This window comes from Trachymyrmex septentrionalis, unplaced genomic scaffold (genome assembly GCF_001594115.1).
Source record: "Trachymyrmex septentrionalis isolate Tsep2-gDNA-1 unplaced genomic scaffold, Tsep1.0 scaffold40, whole genome shotgun sequence".
Taxonomy (NCBI): Eukaryota; Metazoa; Arthropoda; class Insecta; order Hymenoptera; family Formicidae; genus Trachymyrmex; species Trachymyrmex septentrionalis.
The window spans coordinates 2276344-2283423 of NW_017305569.1; the positions used below are offsets into that span (position 1 = coordinate 2276344).

The 7080-nt window shown below is 37.3% G+C and overlaps 1 protein-coding gene across 2 annotated transcripts in view; it reads left to right on the forward strand.

Annotated features, from left to right (window-relative positions):
• Window positions 1–7080, forward strand: part of LOC108751059 — a 25557-nt gene that overhangs the window by 12676 nt on the left and 5801 nt on the right. Inside the window, exon 1 of one of the 2 annotated variants that reach the window (XM_018491001.1) lies at window positions 3573–3623. The exons of the other annotated variant lie outside the window; for it this stretch is intronic. The gene's annotated coding sequence lies outside the window, so the exon portion shown is untranslated. Of the gene's footprint in view, window positions 1–3572; window positions 3624–7080 lie in introns of those variants that run through there. 2 annotated transcript variants of the gene reach the window in all.

The window sequence follows — 7080 nt, forward strand, 5'->3', positions numbered from 1 at the left end:
TGTTATATATTGAAAAATGAAAATAATTATATTGAAAAATCAAAATGATTATATTGAAAAATGAGAGACGTTAAAGACAAAAAGCATCTACCGTTTAATAACATTGCGGCGGTCCGCGTTTAAAGATCGTATAAAACTTTAGTTGCAGCTATTATACCTCTAATGTCCTTCGCTAGAACTGAGGATGCCCTGTGCGAACGTAAACGATAAAACGACGAGATTGGGGCCAGTGGACAATTTCGTTCTCGTTTGACGAGTGTTTCAAACGAGCTGCCGGGCAACGGCAGCAACAACCTACCCCCAGCGTTCCTGGCAGCAATTCTCTGCCCTAACGATGACTGCAGCAGTATTAGAAGGCGATGGGAGGGAGGGTAAACCGGGTCCGTGTTTCCGGTAGGGTGCGAGTGCTGACGTAGGGGGCTGTGCACGTATTACAAAATAACAGGCATGGGGCAGACTGTAAGAAATATAGTCAGAGAAGAGAGGCGCCTACCTTCGCGCACATGCTACACCCCTAAATCTAATTCCGTAATTTTTTGAGCACGTGAGGATTCAATTTGTTCCATCACGCAACCCGAGCGTCTAGGGCGGCTCAGCATTTTTTTTTCTCGGTAATCGAAGTATCGTCGACCCATCCGTCGTCCATTCTTTCGATGCTTCGACCAATTTAGGAGCGACGCTTTTAAAATCGACGCTTCCTCCCATCGATGGAACCCAATGAATGCACTCATCCGTCCTTGATTTGAGCCTGAAAATCGAGAAACGAATACGCGCGTGCGAGTCTACGCATCGCGAATGTCCGTTGTTTCGCATGGAATACGACAGCCGATCGGCGAAATTGCGACGGACTGTGAAACTAGTTGAACAAAGTGTAATTACGAGCGCGACACCACCCCTCCGTTTTCTCCTCCTCCACGTCTGTCCCTCGCACAAACGGGAGCGATGTTTGTTTCGACGTGTGTAATCGGCCGGAAATTCGCGGCGCGTCGATACACATCGAGTTGAGAGTGCGCTCGTACCGCGTTTATATGTTATGCGACCAATAATCCGGTGGATCTAGAACGGAATGTCGGAGCCGAGGCGACGAACTTATCCGTGAACTTTGAAGAGCAATTTAGTATGCATGGAAATTGGTACGCGAATTTACTGAGGTCGCGTTTGTAGATTACATCGATAGTTGAAAGCGTTAATTGGGTACAGCGTTTGATTTTCATTAAATATCCTGTGTCTCTCATTAAAGATTAATCTGTAATTAATTTAATTACATATGTTATTTATTGAATTTAATATGAAGAATGTTTTAGTCTTTATTACGTCAAATTTGCTCCATTAAATTGGTAAAATTAAAATTGACAACTAAAATTTGGATGTCGAAATTGTATCCACGTAAGTCTTTATACAAGTAAGTCAATTTGTTTAATACAATTATTATGTAATATGACCGAATATAATTTGTATTAAATTAATTTTTATTAATATTGACATGTAAAAACGGAACGATATAAAAACGTACTAAAATTTGAAACGTTATTGTCCGATATGATATATTTGAAACGAATTTTATCACCGCGGGAAATATCGATATCGGTGGAGAATTAAATGAGATCGAAAAATAATTAAAAAAAAGTAGCAAACTTGTTTCCGAAGCGCCGCGGGCGATGCTTGAAAGTAAATGGCAACCTTGGGTAATAACTTGAAGACGCCCACGTGGATGCCCGGCACGATCGGGAAATACGACTCGAAGGGTTGCAGCCGCAGAGTTGGGTGTCCGCGCTCGGAAGGTTGTCAGGGACGTGCCCCGGGGTTGAAGAGGGAGAGAGTCCTGTAAAGAGGAATGGTTATGGCAACAATCCATGGCTGCGAAGACAAAGGAGGAGCGTGGCTACGGAGAGAGACAGAGAGAGAGAGAGAGAGAGAGAGAGAGAGAGAGAGAGAGAAAGAGAGGGACAGAACAGAGCGCGAAATGGATAGTATCGGGGTAGGAATCAGCCGACGGAGATATTTTAATGCCGCGGGGCGAATCTCTTAATGACAATTCCAGCGCGCACCCAATGCCAGCAATGGTGCGGTTTCTTTTTTGTACGTCGCCGCCACGTTTCACGCACGATCCTAGCCGGAAGCGAAATTACGTTCCGTGCACCTCGTGTGCCTTCTCGATACCCCACGTACGCTTCGTTGAAGCTGTTGCTTTGATCGCCGATCTTCTAGGGAGAGAGACATCACGTTACTGCGCACGGTAGATTTCGTGCACATGAGACGAAACGTTGGAAAAGGCTTATTCGATCGAAACGCGTACTTTTGCCCTTTCATAAATCGTATTTTATCGATTTGGGCAACCTGGTTAACGCGTGAGACTTTGCGGAATACCAACAGAGAAAACAATTTTTGACAAAAGGCAAAATATAATTTAAAAATCATTTTTTAAACAATATTTCAAATACTGGGATGCGTAATATTTTTTACCCTGTTAGAAATTTTCTATTATTTTTTATTATTATGCTTTTATTTTTTCATTTTTTTTGTATAATAGAGTTTTTATAATGAGAAAATATAGTGTGACACACATTTTGCAAATAGTATAATATTCTGACTTCCATTTATCGTTCTGATAATCGATCGATTCTCGATTTATATTAGGTTGAGTAAAAAGTCATCGCGTATTTTTTAGCTCAAAGTTGTATATACAATATCTTCGTCAATAATGAATGAAATTCAAATTTAAAAAAAGGGTTTTAAAGCTTGAAATCTCTACTTTTAAAAGCTTATCACATTTTTTAAGTTTATATGAGTTTGATAATTTTTACATACCAAAAACTACGAGCTGAAAAAGACGAAAAATTTTCTTCTCACTTTGTGGATTTGTAACGTGTCCAAAACGAATTTGAGAAAATTTTCGATTACCTATCGTGAAAGCTTGATACTTTCCCTACAAAATCGTTTTTTTTTAAATATTCCTACGACTTTTGATTACTGAGTTATCGCGGATTAAATAAAAGAATTATTTTGACTTTAATTGCTCATAACTCCATTAAAAATTGTCGTATCGTATAATTTAAAAAAGAGATTTTTAAAGCTGAAACTTTACTCTATCAAGATATATATTTATATTGTTGATAAGAAAGTAATTGCGGTTTTTACTGATAGATGTCTTTTAAAAAAACGCGATGACTTTTTACTTAACCTAATATTTTAGAAATCCTGTTTTCAATCAAATGTATATTTATCCGATTTTAAGTGATAGATACTTCGCGAGTCCATTATGGTGGTCGCATAAATGAGTAAATCGGATTGCGAGTGTTTCTCCGTCAGCTATTATGACATGAATGTTTGATAGTCGCGAAACCGAAACGCAGATTGCACGCGTAGTTTATTTCGTTGCGTCCGACATTTAGGGATGGGAGCTGAAGCCAAGTTTATAGGTACGAGGAGGATGGGCGTCTGTCGATGCGGGCTCGTGTATAGTTGGTAAACTCGCGCCGTGGTGAAAGCCACCAGCACAAAGGCTCTCGTAACACGATGTCGTTTACTCGAGAGCCCCGATCAAAGCGTTCGAGCGGTCAGTCCAAAGATATCGAACGATACGCGTCACGAAGCATAACACAGGAATTCTGCTTCCGGGATCGGTAAGCTAGTTTATTATTAAATCTTTTTTTGCAATGTCTTCCTCTGCAGCACATGGATTAAAATGTCACGTAGCGCGTATACTTTTTTGCGAGCTCTGCCCGCGTGAAATTGCATTATATGTGTAGCTGCTCTCGCATATTGATTTTTTGTTTTTTTACCGTCGACATTATAATTTTGCATTTTAATTTATTGATAAAGATATTTCTAGATGTGACATTTAATCCAAACGTACTGTTAATCTCGGTCGTTTGTTATTGATAGATAGAATTTTACTTCTTGCGAGAAATAAATGGTACATTCACCCATTTATCAAACCGAGTTCGAAGAGGTGTGTTACAACTGTGATAAATCGCGTTGCTCCGAATTGTTCCTATTGTTGCTTCGGCCTGCAAACATGGAAATTTACAGGTTGATCTGTTTGTTTTCTCTGACGTTAATAAACTGACACGTTAAATAATTTAGAGGGGCATGTATATTGATTTTTATTATTAGATAAACGGACAGTTTTATTTATCGTTCTGTCAAATGTATTGCTATGCAATTCGGAAGGTTTTGTTGTATTAAAATAAACAAACGTTATAAATAAGTTGCACGATATAAAATCGAAGGGACAGATTGCGTAGTGCAATTTGCAGCAATGAAATCTTTTAATGATCCTAAAACGAGAATTGCAAATATTTGTATACGGTTTAATCTTCGAGTTTTTCAGGCTATGGCTATGGTATACTATAACTGTAAACTTTGCAAGTAAACAGAAGGCGGTTGCATCGATAAAATTACGATCGAGATATATGGCAATATCAATATTTTGATGGAACCTAGTTCTTTCGGAATATGGTCAACTTTTTTTATTAGAGATAAAATGAAAAAAAAAAATATTACAAGAAAACATACAACTATATGTATAACAATGAAAACGGGGACAAACGAGGCAGATATTTTAGAATAATTAAAGCGTTAGACATATATCTATATATATATATATATATTCCAATAATTTCAATACAATATAATTATTTTGTTCTGTATCTAATAGCTTCAATCATTAGGATAACGTTGATATGTATTATTATTTCAATCCAGCAATGTAATTATGTAATAATAGTTATTAATATTATTGTTGCGCTCAATTATGTTACATTACAAACAATAATATAATATTATAGCATTTGATTAAATATAGCACTGCGGGGAGAACTGTGGAAGTTCCCGTAGACACGTCGTAGATGCAAGTAGATGTAGCGCACAAATATTTTTGCGTCCGTCCACAAACCTCGTTAAACAGTGCGCTATGCGCATCAGGTTTTTCGTCAAATGGTAACGAAACTACCGTCGCGCTTTCTTTGGAAAGCCGCAAGAAAAGCCGACAGCACGTCAGCCGTTGGCGATTTATTGCTAATTATTGTTCCGCGTGTGGAGTCCGGTAAAACCACAAAACGAGCGGAATGTCCTGCGCGCGTCGCATGCACACGTAAAGCCCTGACACGCGAGCCGTGCCGCGAAGCGTGTATAAAATCGCCACCGACATTGATGGATGCGAAATCGGACCTTAAACCAACCCACGGAGCCCCGGCTTGGTCCAGTCCCTGATACATAGATATTAGAATAACAAATGGTGCCCGGAGATCTCGTTCCTCTAAAAAAGAAAAGTGCCGAAGGACAGGTTACGTTTTTGCATACTTTGCGCGATTTTTTGTCCCGCAGCTTGGCACTTTCACGATGACTCGGAACTCGGAAGGGGCGAGAGAATATTTCATGGAGTGCTTAGGGATGAAAGCTGCGGCGAGGAGTCTACATGGACGAAAATTTAATTTACAATTCGATTTCTTAGCTGAATTTATATTACACTTTGGCACACGCAAATCACAAACAAAATACGACTCGCGCAATTATGTACATAAATTGAATTTAAGCTGAATCTCTTTTCTAATTTTTTAAACCTTTTCTTTTTTTTCAAAGAAAAAAATTGTATTGGAAATTTCGAATTTGGCAGCTTATTTGCCGCATAGAGAGGAATTACAGATCTTAAAAGGGTCGGCACCCCATGTGCGAGGTTTCGAGTTTAGGGTGAACCGATTCTAAGCACGACGCGATACCAATTTGGGCAATTAAACGATCCCCATCTGCAGGGGGCTAAACGTGTTATCTGCTCGGTTATGCTCCGTAGCCGCAGCCTCCTCGTATCGCGCTGTCCCCTTACCCTCTCGCCAACTTGCCGCGACTCCACCTCTCCGAAATCCTGGGGGATGGCGTCATGACACCGTATCTATCGGCCTCGTGAAACCTTGTTCCACGTACTCGCAGTTGGCGCCGCATTCTCATATCGTTGCCGCACCGATCTTCCCCGGCGATGTTTCTGCGGTATGTTCTTGAAGATATCTCTTTATATCGAAGAGAGAGACCTCAAAACGTATCCGCAAATGTCGTTTGAAATTATGTGTGTATAATAATTAATAAATTGCAGCAATTCTAAATAAATTTTAATATACTCTATAATGTTTTGTATGTATAAAAAATATTGTTCAATTTCTATATATAAGATAATTTCTATATATACGTATCGCACTTATAAAAAACTTGATTTATCAAGTATTGTTTACTACGTTTGAAATAAATTATATCAATAAGAACTTTATATATGTATACTACTATAAAAAAATATTAGGAATTCGAAATATTTATTTTTTGTAATAAAAGAATTTTTTTTAACCCTTGCACTTTTGCCATATATTCCATAGGGGTGAGATACGACTCATGAAAAATTTACAAATAATGCTTAAAAATAACACATAAAATAGGTTATTGTATAATTTCAGTTTTTTACCAAAAGTTACGCAATAACTTTTAATAAAATCATAATATAATGCTAATATAATATAAAGACATATAATAGAAAAGAGCAAATTACTTCCACTCCTTCTATTTTTTCTACTTGCTTGAACTTTTGCAGCATAAATGTCGAAGTTACTCTATTGATTCCTAAAGTTTGTATAATATACTTTATTAATCTTTTTTACATTTATCATTATTGATGTTTAATATCATTTACAAAATATATATAGATGAAGACAAAGCAGATGTGTTAAGGTTTGGGAAGAGAAATGACACAGTTAAAATTAAGATTAAAAACCTTTTTTTATTCTTATAATTCTATTAATAAAATCAACCTTGAATAAACTAAAATTAAATTAAAAAATTTGAACATTTAAATGTCTTTTTAGTTAAAACATAAAAAAAAAAGAAATTATCTGCTTTACCCGACTCTTCTGGACAAAGTAAATGGATCATTCGAGCAATAAGAAAGAAATTAAAAATATCAAAATCAGTGTCGGCAGTCATCACAAAACTGCCAACTTTTCTATTAATAATGCGTTATTTATGCGTTCTTAAAATCCGCAAAAAAAATTTTGCACTCGTTTTGTTTAGCTATAAAAATATTTGTCAGTCAGCCCCCTC